This window comes from Rhinopithecus roxellana, chromosome 2, assembly GCF_007565055.1.
Source record: "Rhinopithecus roxellana isolate Shanxi Qingling chromosome 2, ASM756505v1, whole genome shotgun sequence".
Taxonomy (NCBI): Eukaryota; Metazoa; Chordata; class Mammalia; order Primates; family Cercopithecidae; genus Rhinopithecus; species Rhinopithecus roxellana.
In genome coordinates, this window is record NC_044550.1 from 141,266,468 (window position 1) to 141,285,266 (window position 18,799).

The window sequence follows — 18,799 nt, forward strand, 5'->3', positions numbered from 1 at the left end:
TGGTTTATCCTTGATGTGTGTCCTAGGTTAATGTGATGTATTGTTTAAAAAATTTTTTTTCTTCTGTAGACTCATATTACATTTTATTAGTGGATGCTTGAGTTTAATAAGGGGGGGTAAACTCCTTCTTGTCATAGTCAAACCATTTCTTGAATTTGAAAAATTTGCTGCCTCGGCTAAGCAAAGCTGGTATAACCCTGACCAGGATTTCAGCAGAGTTCCTGTGGAGCTCTTTTTATCTGGTAGTGGTGGCAGCTGTGCTTTGTGCTTTGGGAACTCTAGTTGCTTAGAGTGTGCCAGGAACTTGGGCGTAGGTTGGTTGTACTGACAGAGAATGGAGGAAAGCAGGGATAGAAATCCCACCTAATCCACAAATAGAACACAGTCCTGAGCAATGCCCAGTGAGAAAAAAAGCTGATTAAAGTATAATTTGTTTCCTTAGAAAATTCTTTAAACTGATCTTAGCCTATGTATGTTTGTCCCCTGTTCTTCTGTTTCTATCAAAACTCTCCTCATCCTTTATTCCTTTCCTGAAGCACCTCTGATTAATCATTCATTCATTGGACGAATGTACTAAGCAGGGCAGAGAATAACGGGAAGGGCAGGGTGTGCTGGGCAGTTGGAGTAGCATATGCTAAGGCTTTGAGCCCCCTTGGTGGAGCTGCAGTCACAGGAGGTTGGTGGGGCTGGAACGAGACTGCTGGTGGGAGTAGCAGAGGTGAATGGGGACCAGGATGAGCATGGCATACAGACCCCTTTGGTATTTTATTCTGGAGCAATGAAGACCTGTTAGGTACCAAATAGGTACCAAAGCTGATCTTTTTTTTTTTTTTTTTTTTCCAGACAGAGTCTCACTCTGTGGCCAGGCTGGAGTGCAGTGGCACGATCTTGGCTCCCTCTGCCTCCCTCCGCCTCCCAGGCTCAAGTGATTCTCCTGCCTCAGCCTCCCGAGTAGCTGGGATTACAGGCAGGCGCCACCACACCGAGCTAATTTTTGTATTTTTAGTAGAAACGGGGTTTCACCATGTTGGCCAGGATGGTCTCGATCTCCTGACCTTGTGATCCACCTGCCTCGGCCTCCCAAAGTGCTGGGATTATAGGCGTGAGCCACTGTGCCCGGTCCTCCCCAAACTCTTATAGTTGCGTATTTTCTTCTGTATGGTGCTTGGTGTGCAGTGACCACACTGTGCCCAACTGCTGCTTCTTCCCTTTTTTTTTAACACGCTTTTTTAGAGCAGTTGTAGGTTTATAGCAAAATTGAGTGGAAGTTACAGAGATTTCCCATATATCCGCTGTCCCCACTCATGCACAGCATTCCCAGTTATTAATATTCATCACCAGAATGGTGCATTTGTTACAACTGATGAATCTATATTGACATATGATTATCACACAGAGTCCATCGTTTACATTAGGGTTCACTATTGGTGATGTACATTCTACAGGTTTGGATAAATGTATAATGACATGTATCCAGCATTATAATATCATACAGAGTAGTTTCATTGCCCTACCAGTCCTCTGTGATCGATTCATCCCTCCCTTCCCAGGAGCCTTTGGCAACCCACTAATCTTCGTACTATCTATAGAGAATGTATATATAGTTCTGCCTATAGAGAATGTCGTGTAGTTGAAATCACACAGTGTATGTGTAGCCTTTTCAGATTGACTTCTTTCACTGAGTATATGCATTTAAGTTTCCTGTGTGCTTTTTTTTTTTTTAAATGGCTTGATGGTTCATTTTTTAGTGCTGAATAATATTCATTGCCTGGATGTACCACAGTTGATCCATTCACCCACAGAAGGACATCTTGGTTGCTTCCAAGTTTTGGCAATTACGAGTAAAGCTACTATGAACATCTCTGTGTAGTTTTCTGTGTGGATATGAGTTTTCAGCTCCTTTGAGTAGATATCGAGAAGTATGATTGCTAGATTGTGATGTAAGAATACGTTTGTTTTTGTGAGAAGCACTCAACTGCTTTTCAAAGTGCCTGTACCATTTTGTATTGCCATCAACAATGAATGAAAATTTCCTTTGCTCCTTATAGGCATTTGATGTTGTATTCTGGAATTTGGTTGTTCTAATAGGTATGTCGTGGTACCTCATGGATGTTTTAATTTATGTTTGTCTAATGACAGCTGATGTTGTCCTACTCCCTTTCTTTTGATTAACTTCTAAGGAGTAGAACCAATGTTAGGCTAGGCGTGTTGGCTCACGCCTGTGATCCCAGCACTTTGGGAGGCTGAGGCAGGTGATCACTTGAGGCCAGGAGTTTGAGACCAGTCTGGCCAACATGGCAAAACCCTGTCTCTAGAAAAATACAAAAATTAGCTGGGTGTGGTGGTGTGCAGCTGTAATCCCAGCTACTTGGGAGGCTAAGGCACGAGAATTGCTAGAGTCTGGGAGGCAGAGGTTATAGTGAGCCAAGATTGTGCCACTGCACTTTAGCCTGGGTGACAGAGCGAGACCCTGTCTCAAAAAAAAAAAAAAAGGAAATGTTAGTGCTTTTGAATTTTATTTTATAATGCACGGTAATATTCAAGAACATCTGTACAATCTATAAGAAAACCTTTATTTGGTTATATTTATGATATATATATTTTCTTGAGACGGAGTCTCGCTCTGTTGCCCAGGCTAGAGTGCAGTGGCGTGATCTCGGCTCACTGCAACCTCAGCCTGCCAGGTTCCAGCAATTCTCTTGCCTCAGCCTCCCGAGTAGCTGAGACTACAGGCACACGCCACCATGCCTGGCTAATTTTTTTGTATTTTGGGTAGCTTGCAGTTTAATGGGGAGAGGGAGACCTGTGGAGATAATTTAATTTTAATGTGATATGTGCACAAATAATCACTCTGCTGGGATTTTGGAGGAGACTAGAAGATGAGGTCTGAGTGAAGTCAAGGGTAATTGTAGGTCATTGATGTGGTAGATTATGAAAAGGAATAGTTAGGAAATACTACCGGTAGTTTTCTAGCATGTTTCAGAATGGAGTCGGGGTTGCTTTTCAACTGTTTGCCTTGTTTTTGAGACCACTGATTTTTAACCTTGGGGAAGGCACATCACTTTAAATAAATTACTCAGACCTTTTTTCTTACCAGCACTGCCTAGGGCCCACAAATACCTGTCGGTAATTGTGGCTTAGGGTGGTGGTCATTCTAGTAGCATTTAGTAATGCAGTTATGGTGTAACCAGAATGTCATCTTGAATGTAATTCCATTCATTCTTTTCTACATGGGGAACTGATACTCAGAGCGATGAAGTAACTTGATTTGAATGAAATCACACAGCTAGTTTGTGGAGGAACTTAAAAAGTTCTTGGACACCTGTTTTTGATGTATGTTGTTAATATTGCTCTGCTGATTCGTTTGCACTTTCATCTTCAAAATGTTTTACTAAAATCGAAACTATGCACATCTATCAAACAATATATTGTATTTCAGAACACTATTTATTTATATTTTTGAGATGGAGTCTTGCTCTGTTGCCCAGGCTGGAGTGCAGTGGTACAATCTCGGCTCATTGCAACCTCTGCCTCCCGGGGTCAAGTGATTCTCCTGCCTCAGCCTCTTGAGTAGCTGGGACTACAGGCACAAGCCACCATGACTGGCTAATTTTTGTATTTTTAGTAGAGATGGGGTTTCGTCATGTTGGCCAGGTTGGTCTTGAACTCCTGACCTCAAGTGATATGCCTGCCTGGGCCTCCCAAAGTGCTGTAATTACAGGCCTGAGCCACTGTGCCTGACCCATAATACTTGATTTAACCACTTGATGAGTGTATTCTTGCAAATTTCAGGTCAAGATGCCTGCAGGGAAATGAGCAAAGAGAGGAAGGCTGAGTAGTCTGGTTGGGGTGGGTGGGGATATTTTGATATGTGAAGGGTGTCTCAGCAGCCTGGGAGGACCAACCAGTTGTGTTAACTGTGCAAGAAGAAGCACAGCCTGAGTATTTGAAGAGAGTGGAAGTTGCCAATGTCTAATGTGGCTGTTTAGCTCCCTAGCACTGGGCTATCCTGACCCACCTATTCACTGAGTGCTTCTGTTTCTGGGAAGGCATCCTCTAGAAGATGGGATAGGTGTGTGTAATGGATCTCTTCCCTCTAATATGAGAGATTGACTTTGCTCAGAAAAACATCACCTGCAAAGGGCATTTAATAGAAGGGACAGTTATATTAGCATGAATAACATAAGGGAGGAGATGATTATATTTTTGAGAACTTTATTTGTGCCATCCATTGTGTTAGGAGTAGTCAAGTCTCATAATTAATTTAATTCTTAAAATAATTGTGGCAGTAGTGGTATTATTTCCTCCTTCCACTTTTTTTTTTTTTTTTTTTTTTTTTTTTGCAGAAAAGAAATATGAAGAAACTGAAGTTCAGAAAGTCTCGGTACCTTATCCTAGCTATTAAGATTAAAACTCGACTTGTTTGGCTCTAAATTCATATTTTATCTGTTGTACCTGCATTATCTCTGTAACAGAGGGATTACAACACATGTTCAGGATGCGAAACAAGGGCAGCAGAGCTTAGAAAAATATCTTGTTCCACTGAGAAACTGAACTATTTTCCCCTTTCTTAGGTGAGAGACATAAAACATTCAACTAATCTGCTTTTAAAAATAGATACACCATATTGAAACTATACAAGAAGTGTAACATTTTTTTTTAAATCCCTGAATTTTGTGATGTTCTCAGTTAGGGAGAGAAGGAAACAGGAAATAAGAGAAAAATCACATAGAAGATTGAAGGTGAAGATTGGGAGGAGGTTCAGACAATTGAATGATAGACTGAAAGAGGTCAGTTTTGAGTGGCCACATGAGATTGCATTTCATCGTTGACTTGAGTTGTGGATTTTAGAGTGTTTTCACTTGTTCTTTGATATTCTTTTCAAAGTACCGCAGTACCATGTTTCATAGTGATTCAGCTTACCTGGAAAGTTCTCTTTAGGAGTCGATTCTGCATAGACTCTCTAGAGCATCATACTGTGGATGTTTTATCAGCCTATAGATAGCACACTAGGCAGGCAATAGCAGGCGTGGGGTGCAGGTCCTGGTGTGCTCTGTGTTTGCTGTTTAGCCTTGGCTAGGTGACATGGGAAAGATGATCAATGCCAGCTGCCCATCAGGTAGCCTTGTTTGGCATCAGATGAGCTGATGTAAGTGCATGTAAACTGTCAAGCACTCTTTAGGATGAGCTTGTCTAGGAACAGCAGGGTGTAGCTACATGTTTCCAATACATTTTTTGGCCTAGGGCAAGTTATGCTTGCCTGGGCCTCAGTCCTTGATCTATAAAATGAGAACATTGTGTTAAATGATTGCTACAGTTGTATTCAATTCAGAATCTGTGTCTCTGTGACTGCAAGTCAAGCCAACTATCTTAGATTGTCTACCTCTGATAAGGAGGAAAGGGCCCATGGAATCATTGGTCTAGGTCCGATCTCTCCACCCCGTTACCAGTGGAGGTATGACCTTAAGTAAGTTATTTTTTTTCTCTAGACATGAATATGTTCATCCATTAAAAGGGGGATAAGAAATATCTATCATCCAAGCTGTTGACAATTTATCCACATAACCCACTTAGTACCCGTGAACCATCATCATCATTGAATTTAGGGGTGGAGAAAGACTTTTGTAGTTGCTTAGCTGTATTCCCTCTTTTTAAGGATGAAGAAACACGAAGCGCACTACAGGTGAGATGTCTTTCCCAAAGCCACAGCTAAGATCCAAACAGAGCTCTTTGCACCACCTGGCACTCATTCAAATGGAAACTAAAAACAAAATTTGAAGCACCCCAACTGACCGAGGGACCACCCCCTCCTCAGTCAAGGGCATTCCAAAGAAACCTGAAAAACTCATTCAGGTCACCTGAAAAACTCGTTCAGGTCGTGATGGGAAAGGGGACATGCTTCATTATACCTTCCTCTCTCTGGAATTCAGGCACAACTGACCAGTGTAAACATTAAAACAGAGATCTTAAGACTGCCAAAACAGATCTCAAATTCCAGCCTAACTCTAGTCTAACATCACATGACAGATAGCAGGCCCTGAAAGAAACTGAAATATTTTACCACAAAATATATTTCTTTGGCATATTTTGAAATGGCCCTGGAAAGCTGTCTCTTGTGGGGAAAATCTACATTCTCTAAAGAATTCCCTTCACTTTCCGGATCTTTTCCCTGTACCAGGAGAGAATTAACTAAGAGTCTGGCACATTTTTTGTTAGGTCTGATGAGCTTGCTACCTGGAGGCCTCACCTACATGATAAAAACCTTGGTGTTTACCCAGGTTATGACCTTGTCTTAACGTACACACTTATTTCTATTGATTCCACATCTTTAAGTAATAACGCTTTCAACTAATTGCCACTCAGAAACTCTTTGAATCCACCTATGACTTGGAACTTCCCCTCCACCTTCAAGTTGTCCTACCTTTCCAGACCAAACCAATGTATACCTTACATATATTGATTGATGTCTTATGTCTCCCTAAAATGTATAAACCAAGCTATAGCCCCGATCACCTTGAGCACATGTTCTCAGGACCTCCTGGGATTATGTCATGGGTCGTGGTCCTCACATCTGGCTCAGAATAAATCTCTTTAAATGTTTTACAGAGATTGATTCTTTTCGCTGGCACTAATATTTAGACTCTTTCTGTTGTTCTAGCACATTCTGCATGAATGAAACATAAACCCTGGCCCCTAGTACCGAACAAGAGCAAACTGCTTTCTTCAGGCCACAAGTCACTTAGATCAGTTAAGGGGAAAATGGGGGAGAGAGGATGACATGGGCTTCTGCCACCAGCAGCCTGTGTGACCTTGCCCAAGGTCACGACTCTGTGCCTTTAGTTCCCCTTCCCTGAAATAGGCATAGGGAGGGACTCCTTGACAGTTCCTGGTCTTTTTCATCTCTCGAAGTGCAGCGAAGAATTTCTTCACAGCTAAGGCTGTTAGACTCCAGAAAATAGTTTGCCAACCAGAGACATAGAGTTTCCAATTTTGGAATACTTTAAAAATAGGAAGGAAGTTTATTTGTTTAGCAGAATTTATAATTGTAGGACTGCCCAAGGCAGAGAATTAGCCAAATGGTATTTTTGCGGAAGTTCTTTTTAAAGGGTGGGCCCAAAGGAAACCAGTCATTAGGTGGAAATAAACTGTCATATTTTTGAGACATTATTTGCTTAGAGACATTTACGCTGGTCTATTGTGACAGTCTCTATTGTGTTAGGCTTTTAAAAGAAATATGTAAGTTTCCAAGTTTAAAATGTTAGAGCAAGTGTCCAATCCACGGCCTGTGGGCTGCATACAGGCCAGGATGGTTTTGAATGTGGCCCAAAAAAGATTCATAAACTTTCATTAAAACATTATGAGTTTTTTTTTAAAGCTAATCAACTATCATTAGTGTTAATGTATTTTACATGTGGGCCAAGACAGTTCTTCCAGTGTGGCCCAGGGAAGCCGAAAGATTGGATACCCCTGTGTTAGAAGTTGTAAAATTTGACTTCAGAAACACAAACCAAAAGCCCGCTTATGAGTAAGGAGTTTGTGGCCCCTTGTGTACTGTTTATTAATCAATTAATTGTATTATAAGCATGAGATATTGCTAGTACATCTAGGGCTAAAGCCTTCTTATGGTTCCAAAAAAAGCTGTATTCCTGAATTTCCAGGTGAAGGGAAGGGATTCTCCTTCCATTTCCAGAACTATGTGAATGTAATACATAGGGATTTATATTGCACTTGTGTTTCAGTAAAAGCAACCCTTCAAGCCTGTGCCATCCAGTTTTGGTGTAACTGAAAGAACATCATACCAACGTTTGATTTTTGTCAGTTCTCTAGTGTGTAAATCAGCTGAGATTGTGGTCTCTGGATATTTTTCCCCAAGGAAAGAGCTTGATGTACAAGACCACCAGACCACACAACTCTGTATTTGTTTTGCAATAACTACACTACCTGGGGGAGTAGTGTGGTGTTTCCAGACATTCTTGGTCAGGAAATCTGGCCGCTTCAAGCTCGGTGTTGATCACAATCTATTTCTTGTGCCTCTACTCTGTGTCAGCACTTGAGACACAACTGCCAGGACGAGAGAGACCCAGCTGCTGACCTGGGGCGGGGTTGGGTTGGGGGAAGGTGGTGAAGGCAGTCACAGGGTCGGCCTGCTGGAAAGCAGGTGGAGAACTGTAAACCTGAGTAGCCCCTTGGTATACAGAGGTAATAATTTCCCAAATATAGTAAATCCCACTTTACAACCTCACTGTTAATTTTGATCAGGGATAAGTAGAACTGATTGTACACTGTTAACTTATCGTCCTTCTCAAAAACATCGTTTTTATTCTGGGTGCCAGAGATTTGGCTTGGGTGTGGGTGTTAAGCAAGGTCCACAGTGTCCTGGAGTACCTCTCCGCCGATCTGGGGGCTCTTTAAACCTAACAAGTTTTTGTGCTAATCCTGACTGAACAGATGGAGGCAGTGGAGCCCAGCTGGCCTGTCACTATGGGGCAGAGGGTGACTCTACCCTCAAGCCCTGCATGAAGACCCCAGGGTGGGCACCACAGCCCTTTACAGTCACTTAGCACCGACTGCTCAACATGACCAGTGCAGACCTGGTAAGGCTTGTGAGTTTCAGAGAATCCCTGCACGTCCCTGGAAATGTGGGCAGTGGTGGCTCTTCTCTCCCTCTCTTTTTTTAAATTTAGTGGGCTTAGAGGTTTTAGCCTAATAAGGAAATTTCACACAGGACGATTTTATCCCAATTAAAAGCAAATCATAGGGACCCGGTGTGACCTAAAAAACCAGTCCTTACTGGGGAGGTCTAGTTGTGTCTAGCCTGGCTCTGTGACCAGATACCAGCCATTCCAGCCTCCTGTGGCTGCATTTCATCCCAGAAGTGAATAAGTTGAGTGAGTGATTCAAAGGTCCCATCCAGGGGGTGACAAAGAATATTGCAGGTGGAAGAAACTGCATAAGCAAAGGCATGGAGGTGGAAACCCAAATGTACAGAGATTTAGGAGGTGTGTTTGAAACATGTTTGGTACAAACGGAACTTACAGAGAAGCCTGGTGAAATAAGGCAGGAAGAGTTGAGTGGAGCGCCATCAGTGGGAGACCCTGAGGGTTAGCAGGACTGTATTTGTTCTGGTAGAGATTGCAGAGGAACCCTAGAAGGTTTGTGAGCAGGAGGCTGACTCCATCAGACATGTGTTTCCAGAAGATCAGGCTGTGCTGAATAGCAGGATGGATGTAGGGAGATGCCAGAGGCGGCAGAGGAGAGGTCTTGCTGGGGTCTGGCTGAAGCAAGTGCAGGCCCGGACCAGTGCTTGAGGTTTTGGGCTCATGGTGAGAGAATATGCACTCAAAGAGCTGAGGGAAAGAGGGAGTAAGGAGAAAGAAGAGCAGAAGCCCCTTTCCTAGGTTTTGAGCCCAGTTACCTCGAAGGCATTTGGGAAACAAGGAAGTAGGAAGAAAGGCCTATTTTAAGGAAAAGAGAATGAGCTTGATGTGGATATTTTAAGGTCAAGGACTAGAAGTCTGGTGATTCTTTTTCTTTTTTTCTTTTTTTGGAGATAGAATCTCACTCTGTCCCCTAGGCTGGAGTGCAGTGGCACGATCTCAGCTCACTGCAACCTTCACCTCCTGGATTCAAGTGATTCTCCTACCTCAGCCTCTGGAGTAGCCGGGATTATGGCGTGCACCACCATGTCCAGCTAATTTTGTATTTTTAGTGGAGACGGGGTTTCACCATGTTAGCCAGGCTGGTCTTCAACTCCTGACCTCAGGTGATCTGGCTGCCTCGGCCTCCCAAAATGCTGGGATTACAGGCATGAGCCACTGCGCCCAGCCTGGTGATTCTTTAAATAGGTGATTGGAAATGTTAGCGAAGTTTAGGAAAGAATTCAGAGCTGGAAATGTAGAGAAAGAAATCATCTTTCTTAGTTTTTGAGGAGTAGATGCCATCCTGAGAGAGAGAGAGAGAGAGAGAGAGAGAGAGTCAGAACACTATAAGAATCTTCTTTAAGATGTCTATGAAATGAAAGCATTTACTAAATACATTCTAAAGGAGAGAATTACATTAGTAAGATTTCATTACCCTGCACCTCCCCTTAAGGCTGATCTTTATTTTATTTTTTTCCTCTTGTAATTGTAAATCAAGATGAAGCCTTGCTTTTGAAAATGTCATTAGGATTCAGAGACTACAATTCCCACTTGGTAGAGGGAGTTCTTGTTCCTGCATTGTGGTGAGTGGATCAAAGTTCAGTTCCAGTAAGTCACTGAAACCCCTCAACGTACAGTAGTGCTCCCTTGGCATGGGACAAACAACAAATCTTTTTTTTTTTGAGACACAGTCTCGCTCCATTGCCCAGGCTGGAGTGCAGTGGCGCAGTGTCAGGTCACTGCAACCTCCTCCTCCCGGGTTCAAGCAGTTCTCCTGCCTCAGCCTCCCACGTAGCTGGGATTACAGGCGCCCGCCACCATGCCTGGCTAATGTTTGTGTTTTTAGTAGAGACGGGGGTTTCACCATGTTAGCCAGGCTGGTCTCAAACTCCTGACCTCAAGTGATCCTCCCACCTTGACCTCCCAAAGTGCTGGCATTAATAAGGGTGTGAGCCAGAGCGCCCCGCCACAACAAAGCTTTGAGCACATTCCCAGCAGCAGCTCTTGGCTGGCGAAGCCAGTCTTTAGCTCCTGTCAGCCTTGGTTTTGTGTTGGTTCTCCAGAAATTCCCTGATTGTAAAATATCTGATCTCGTGAAAATGAAGTCAGCACTTAACCCCACCCTCAGAAGTTGAGAGGCCTGAAGGGGGAGAAAAAAACCCGTTTTCAAATCCTGCCTGGAGGGAACCTGCTCAGGAGGCCCTGGAAGGTAGAGGCAGGCTCTCATTGCCTGTCTTTATTAAATAAAGCCCTAAAGCCCTAGCCTGTGGTGCTCGAACCTTTTTAAGGGATGCCTGACTCCTCAAGAATTCTGTACCATTTGAATGAGCTCTAGTGGAAAGAAAGGTCTTTGTATTATATTCAAAGTGGAAATCTTTCTTACTTAGTTTTTTTTGTTTGTTTTTTGAGACGAGGTTTTGCTCTGTCACCCGGATGAAGTGCAGTGGCACTGTCGTGGCTCACTGCAGCCTTGAACTCCCGGGCTCAAGTGAGCCCCCTCCCTCAGCCTCCTAAATAGCTGAGACTATAGGTGTGCACCGCTGTGTTGTCCAGGCTGGTCTTGAACTCCTGGGTTCAAGTACTCACCCACCTTGTCCTCCCAAAGTGCTGAGACTACAGATGTGAACCACCACGCCCAGCCTCTTTCTTTCCCATTTATGAGAAAAGTGGAGCTGATGCCTCTTCCCTGCGACAGATTTCTAAAGGCTGCTGCCATGTCTCCCCTTCCCAAGCTAAAGGCATTTTTGCTTCCTTCCCCCAGCCTCTGTTCATGCATTTTATGACCCTTGTTGCTGCTGCTTTGAAAGTGTCCTAAAACCAAAAATGAAACTTGCTGTGTGACCTGATCAGCAAGAAGGAGGGTGAGGCTGTGACCCCTCTCTTAGTGTGAGGATGACATTTCTCCTAATGCCCTAGGCTTTTTGTTCCTTTTCATTCTTCTGTTCTCCAGGCCATTCTGTTGGCCTATCTTGGGTTTACAGTCAATTACAATCCTTAAATCTTTTTCACGTGAACTTTTGGCAAGCTGGGTCTACTCCATGGGTGCTTACCAGCTGAGGGCTTCTTTTTTGTTTTTATTTTTTGCAATTTATATGTAATACCTAACCTGTATCACCATGTTCTTGATGTTGGCATTTTTTTGGTTTTGTTTTGTGGGTATCTTTTTTTGTATTTTCATCCTGTTAGCCAGTTTATTTTTGTAGAATTTGGAACTAGAAGTGATTTTAAGAGTACTGCAGTTCATTCTCTTCAATACTGACACAACAGCCCTGGGGAAACTGACCTGGAGCAATGGGTGCTAAAAGGAGATGAGATTTTCTTCCTCATATGCTGGGAGCCAGGACAGATAAAGGTGTAAAGAAAAATGTTAGCAGGGGGTTAGGCACTGGCTACGAATTAAGACTTGGAAACTTCGTTGTCTGTGCAACTTCATACTGTTTCATTCTTGTCCTGTACAGTATTTCTTTGATTTCCTTCATTTGTAAAAGCAGGAAGAAAATATTTGCCATTCAGTTCTGCTTTTTAGGTATCAAATGCGAGGATACAACCTGAGGTTTCTTTCCCCGCCCCCTCACAAAATATAGATCATTTGTTTTCCTTCCAGCCCTGGGCTCAGTACACAGATGCTTTCTCTTCACCCTTTGGGTTGCAGTTTTCTCCAGGTTGGTGCTGATCATATGATAAAGCTCAGCACAGAAGGCCTTCAGGTCCAGTACCCTGGCCTTGACCTCCCCACACGCCATCTTATCTCACCAACTTTTGCACCAACGCCCGGTAAGCTGTTCCATGGGTCTCCTTGGAGGCCTTGGCCACAGCATCCCCATGTTCTGAGAAGTATTTGGAAATGGTTGTCTGGAAGGCTTCCACTTTGGTCTTGACGGCATGCACCCTCTCCAGCACCATCTCCTGGATTGCTACCCCAAATCATTTCCATCCTCAGTCTTGGGGATCAGGTGCTGGATCCATGTGATCATCAGCATGCATTTCTCTTTGAGAATCCAGACTTCTGGCTTAACCATGGCAAGCAGCGACAACCTTCTCATTCCCAGGGAGAAATCCACACTCAGGGACTTCTTTCTTCTCCTGCTTCTCTGTTTCCACCTCATCCTTGGGTGGGGGTTCTGGGATGGAGATGTCCAGTGGGGCCTGGAGGGAGGTCAAGCAGCTACAATGAGAGAATCGTTTTGCAAGGCCTGATGCGGGTATATGATTTTCTGTGGCAAGAATCTGTAGAGGAATTCCTTGACTTCTTGGGAAAGCTCTTGCCTGAAGACACGTACCTGGGTGCGGGCCTCCCTGCTCAGGCACCCACCACAAGGCTTGGCCGTGTGGCTTCAGGTGCTGGATCTCTGGTCTTCTGGCCAGTCGCCTGGGCTTTCACATTCACAGCCTGAGTTTTATAAACATATATTGAAGTTATCTAACATTTGTAACTCTGAGAATGCCAAGGAGCAATGAATAGTATTGTTATTGTTACCGTTGGTGTTGTGTGCAGTCTAAAATATATAAAGTGGAAAATAGATTAGACTGCTTTTAACTAATATCCTTTATTGGCATAAGTTCTGATTTGCCTGTTGATCAAAATTAAAGAAAAAGAATGGTTACTTGGTGAGTGTAGTTTATTTCAAGAACTGAAGTGGTGTGAGAGGAAAACCTGTTTCTACCACTGATCAGAATGAAGATCTGGGTTCTTGAACACATGTGATAAGTTTTACTCAAGAATGCAGTTAGTGCTGTAAAGCTAGTCTGGCGTATTTTAAAATTGTAAATAATTGATAGTTATAACACATGCTCAGAGCCCTTTCCTGTGATTGAGCCTGGCACTCATGAATTAGTGAAATTTTCTATTCATTTGGAAATGTGTAAATTTCTATTCATTTGGAAACGACCATGAACCTCAAAGATGATAACAGGGCTGTGGCTGGGCTGCACTGTATGGTTGTGCAAGTTGCAGGCTGCACAAAGGCACCCAGCCAGTGGCACAAGCAAGGACTGAGATCCAACCCACACTTGGCTTACCGAAGTCTGCCACCCAAGGGTTTTTGTCTGTGATGGGGAGAACAGGGGTTTGACTTTTAAAGATTTGAACAAAGGCTTTGTAGATTTGAGGCATAGCCTATACTATGAATTATTTTGTTTTTAAAAAATTAATTTTGATGCTGTCAAGGTAATTCCATACTGTGTCCACATATGTAATAATTTGAATCACATTTATTTTACTGCAATTCCTAAGAAGGAACAAGAGTATTTATCTGGTTAACACACTAATGGTTTATCTAAACTCAAATTTGAACCATCAGCTTCATGAAACAGACCAGTGCTTAGTATTATCACAATTTTAATTTAAGCTACAAATCTTCTTCTTAGATAATTATCTATGCAAATGCAGGGGCAGTCTTTTGAATATTGCTTTTAGACTGCCATCTAAAGTTTTTGGTTTCTGGGGTTTATTTGGAAGTTTGTTTTTATACTGTATTGTGCTTCCTGACTTAAAGGCTTTTGTGTCATGAAGCATTTGGGGACACTTAGAACTATATGCCATTTCACTTGTACATTAAAAGAGTTTATCCTAAGATGAAGATTTTTTTTCTTCTTTCGAAATGATTTTGCCCCTAGAAGTTTTTACCGAGAAGCAGTAGACGGTAACCTTGAAAAGACTAAAGTTTAAGAAAAAGGTACTTTTAAAAAAATTAAAAATAACCTTTTTTATGATTAAAAAAATACGTATATATGAAAAATAACTTACTGAAAAGCCTCAATACATATTGCTACTACCCAGAGACCACCACACGTAGTCCCTTCCAGGTCTGTTTTATTCATAAGCACTATTTAAAATTCTATCTCTTTTGCTGGAAATAAGTAGAAGACATAACAACTGTTCATATACATTTACTTTGTTTTTTTTTTAAAGATAATTTTTTTGCCAGAATGCCAGAGTAGACTGGGGGTGGATGGGCGAGGGGATTATTCTCTGAGCTGCAGCAGACCCTGGTTTCACTGTCTGCACAGTTTCCACATTTTGTTCAGGAATAAGATGTCCTTGAGAAGAGAAAACCCATACGAATAGATACTGAGTTGTAATCTGTATTCAGATTTCTGTTTTTTTTTGTTTGTTTGTTTTTTGGTCACAGTGGTTCTGCCATCTCCCACTGAGCTCTCCTAACCTTGCCCCATCCTCAACCCTCACCTGTCACATTCAGTTACCACTTCTTGCCAGCTTTACCTTCTAGATAGTTCTTGACTTCATCCTCTCCTCTCCTTTTGTATTGCCACTGCCCTAGGTGAGATTGTCCCTTCTCTCTCCTCAGTTGCTTGTCTGTTCCGTCATCATGATGTATTCACTCTGGGTGTGAGGTGCAGTGCCAGGCACTGGGTTACAAGGCCCCTGCCTCCAGCAGCTGTCTCTTTGGGGATGAAGGCAGGTAAATGAGCCATCTCCACTTCATCCTCCTGCCTGTCATCCTTCCTTTGCTGTTTTGTCCATCAAGCCCATTCTCTCCCCAGCAGCCCTGGGGAGAGATCTGTTGGAAATGCAAACCTGGCCAAGTCCCCACCTCGCAGGCCTCAGCTGTCTCAGTCTCAGCTGTTTGCTGGCAGCTGGGTCAGGCTGTCCTGGGCCTCCTCCACACCTCCCACCTCGCCTGCCTTCCCTGACCAAGGCCTGCCTTCCCTGACCAACCGGGCCTCCTTGCCCTTAGGCGGTTTTCTCTGCTCCTCCCCTCCTGACCTCCCCTCTGTGCACCTGGTCAGTCTCCTTGCCGCTGTTGCCTTGTTTTCTAAATCATTTTACCTGTCTGTCCCCACTCTTCAACCCAGTGCACAGCAGTTTCTGACCTGATAGTCTGCCTTCTGTAAAATGGGAATGAGGGTGTATCTTCCTCAGATTGTTGGTGTGAGGATTAAATGAGATATAATCCACAGAAAGCATGGCCTCTGGTACACAGTGGGCCCTGATAAGTAGTATTGATGCCTGAGATATTGTGTTAACTTAAATGACCGGGTTGAAGAGAAGGTGTTAGAAATTCCCCCGTGTGTATTTGATTATATAAAATATTGTTGGTCACACTTTCCCTATATCATATTAGGTAAAATTAGAAAGCGAAGGCTTTTCCACCTGGTACGGTGGCTCTCGCCTGTAATCCCAGCACTTCGGGAAGCCAAAGCAGGTGAATCACTTGGGAAGTCAGGAGTTCAAGACCAGCCTGGCCAACATGGTGAAACCCTGTCTCCACTAAAAAACCAAAAATTAGCTGGGTGTGGTGGTGGGCACCTGTAATCCCAGCTACTCCAGAGGCTGAAGCAGGAGAATCGCTTGAACCTGGGTGGCAGAGGTTAGTTACAGTGAGCTGAGATCAAGCCACCGCACTCCAGCCTGGGCGAGCGAGACTCCGTCTCAAAACAAAAACAAAAAAGAAAAAAAAAAAAAAGAAAGTGGAAGGGTTTCATGTTTCTTTCATGTTTAACCTACATGTTGTAGGTAAAGTTTACTTGCAACACTTCGGTGTATTTTCAAGTAAATATATTTAATCGGAGTGAATTGCTGTTATATTATGCATTTTACACTTTTTGAGAAACAGAAACTGCCTCACACATTAAAGTGTGTGTGTTAAGCAAATACTCTGATGTAGGCCTTCAGGGTACACAGAAAGGAATCAGACAGCATCCTGTCCCTAGCGTGTGGTATAGGGGAAGGACTCAAGGCCGTGGCAGGTGTTACAGCAGAAGACCAGGTGCCCTCAGGACCCGAGAGAGCAGGCCTGTGGAGGAAGGAAGGGGAGGAGACATTTGGGCTGGATCTGGAAGAACCTGTAGACACTAGTGGAGGAGAGTCAGTGGAAGAATATTCTAGAGGAAAGGCTTGCCCACTTGCCTGCAGTGGTTGTCAGATGTGAGCTGCAACCTGATTAAGAGTTTCTTGAAATGAGATATCAAAGGTATTATTGGGTATGCTTTTCTTGTTTTTCCACTGGGAGTGATAATATCAAGTTGACAGTTGAAAATGCTTTTCCATCTGTTTCTCTATTGGACTGAGTTGTTGTGTTCCAAGGACTAGCTAGGCAATAAATCACATCACACTAAAATTGAGTACTTGTAACATTTGAAAAGATTGTAATGTGCTGGTATTGATGAAGAATTTATAATGTGTAGAAATTAATTCCATTATTCTAACCAATGGACACTTGAATTTTGAATTTGCTCTTCATGTTGATATTAATTTCTTTGATGACTATAGCATCTGGCGAGGCTTTCTCATTTTCAGGTGGATTTGTTTGCACTGTAGTGGTGGGGCTGGCTTTATTGCATTATTCATATATGCAACACATATGCACCATGATCCCAAGACGTGACTCGTGGTGGTGGTGACTGTATTTTTGAGATGTAGCTGATACCTCCCATCCCCTGGACTTCCTTTAGTTCACATCTTTGTTTTCACTCACCAGTAACTGAAAATCTAATATTTTCTTTGATTTTGAATGTAGTCAGCAAACCCAGTAGCATTACAGATGGAGTATCCCTTATCCGAAATGCTTGGGACCAGCAAGTGTTGTAGATCTTGGACTTTGGAATATTTGCATTGTACTCACCAGTAGAGCATCTCAAATCTGAAAATCCAAAATGCTCCAATGAGCATTTCCTTTGAGTGTCATGTCGGTGCTCCAAAGTTTCCAATTTTAGAGCATTTAGATTTTGGATTTTTGGACTAGGGATACTCAGCCTGTAGCAGTTCCTGTGACTATAACATCAATAAAATCACAGTACCATGATTTTCTACTCTACTTCTACTGTAAACACTTCTGACATCAGAGGTGTCAGAGTTTTCCCTACACCAACAACCACTTCTCTGATTCTCTGGTCACCAACTGTGTCTCCAGTGATCAGTTAAATTCTGACATTAACTACCTGAAGTTAGCACAGACCGCACAAGTTAAGGGCTCAGTCTCACGAGACTGCCCCAAGACACCCACTGACCTGCTATAAATCAAGTTCCCATGACCTCCTCCTCAGGGTTAGTCATTTGCTAGAATGGCCCACAGAACTTAGAACACTCTTTACTTACATTTACTGGTTTATTATAAAGAATACCACTCAAGGCCGGGCGCGGTGGCTCGTGCCTGTAATCCCAGGACTTTGGGAGGCTGAGGCAGGTGGATCACGAGCTCAGGAGATGGAGACCATCCTGACTAGCACGGTGAAACCCCGTCTCTAATAAAAATACAAAAAATTAGCCGGGCGTGGTGGCGGGAGCCTGTCGTCCCAGCTACTCGGGAGGCTGAGGCAGGAGAATAGCGTGAACTTGGGAGGCGGAGCTTGCAGTGAGCCGAGATTGCGCCACTGCACTCTAGCCTGGGTGACAGAGCAAGACTCCGTCTGAAAGAAAGAGAGAGAGAGAGAGAGAGAGAGAGAAAGAAAGAGAGAAAGAGAGAAAGAGAGAAAGAGAGAGAAGAGAGAAAGAGAGAAAGAAAGAATACCTCTCAAGAACAGCCAAATGGAAGAGATGCGTAAGGCAAGGTATGGGATGGGGTTTTGGGGTGTTTGGAGCTCCCATGCCCTCGTTGAGCTTGCCATCCAGCAACACCTCAGTAAGTTCATCAACCCAGGAGCTCCCTGAATCCCACCATTTAAGGGTTTTTATGAAGGTTCCAATATGTGAGCATAATGGATTAAATCATTGGCCGTTGGTAACTAATTCACCTTTCTCCCCTCGCAGGAGATAGGGGTTGAGGAGTAGGGGGAAGATCCCAACCCTCTAATCGCAAAGTTGTTTACTCTGGCAGCCAGCGCCAATTCTAAAGCTATCTAGGGCCCCAAAAGAGTCACCTCATTAGCATGAACTCAGGTACCGTTGATAGGGGCTTATTCTGAGTAACAAAAGGCATTTCTAATATTACCCAGTTCCCTCAGGAAATGCCAAGGGTTTTAGATGCTCTTGTGTCAAGACCAAATAGTTCTTATTATATCATGATATCACGTCAGTTATTTCCATATGCCTTACAGTTTTACATACCTCTCAAATACTGTATGTGCTCATCATTACTTTGAGTTATGGTAGGTTATTGACTTGCTGCTTGATCTGGTGAAATATGGCAATAAGCACTTAGTACTCTATCATAATTATTAGTATAATTCCCTTTCAGCATAATTGAATCTTTTGCCATCCC

At 43.2% G+C, this 18,799-nt stretch overlaps 1 protein-coding gene and 1 pseudogene across 1 annotated transcript in view; one reads left to right on the forward strand and one right to left on the reverse strand.

Moving 5' to 3' along the window:
- Nucleotides 1-18,799, forward strand: part of TBC1D1 (TBC1 domain family member 1) — a 243,683-nt gene that overhangs the window by 86,799 nt on the left and 138,085 nt on the right.
- LOC104664359 lies at nt 12,252-15,074 on the reverse strand (annotated as a pseudogene).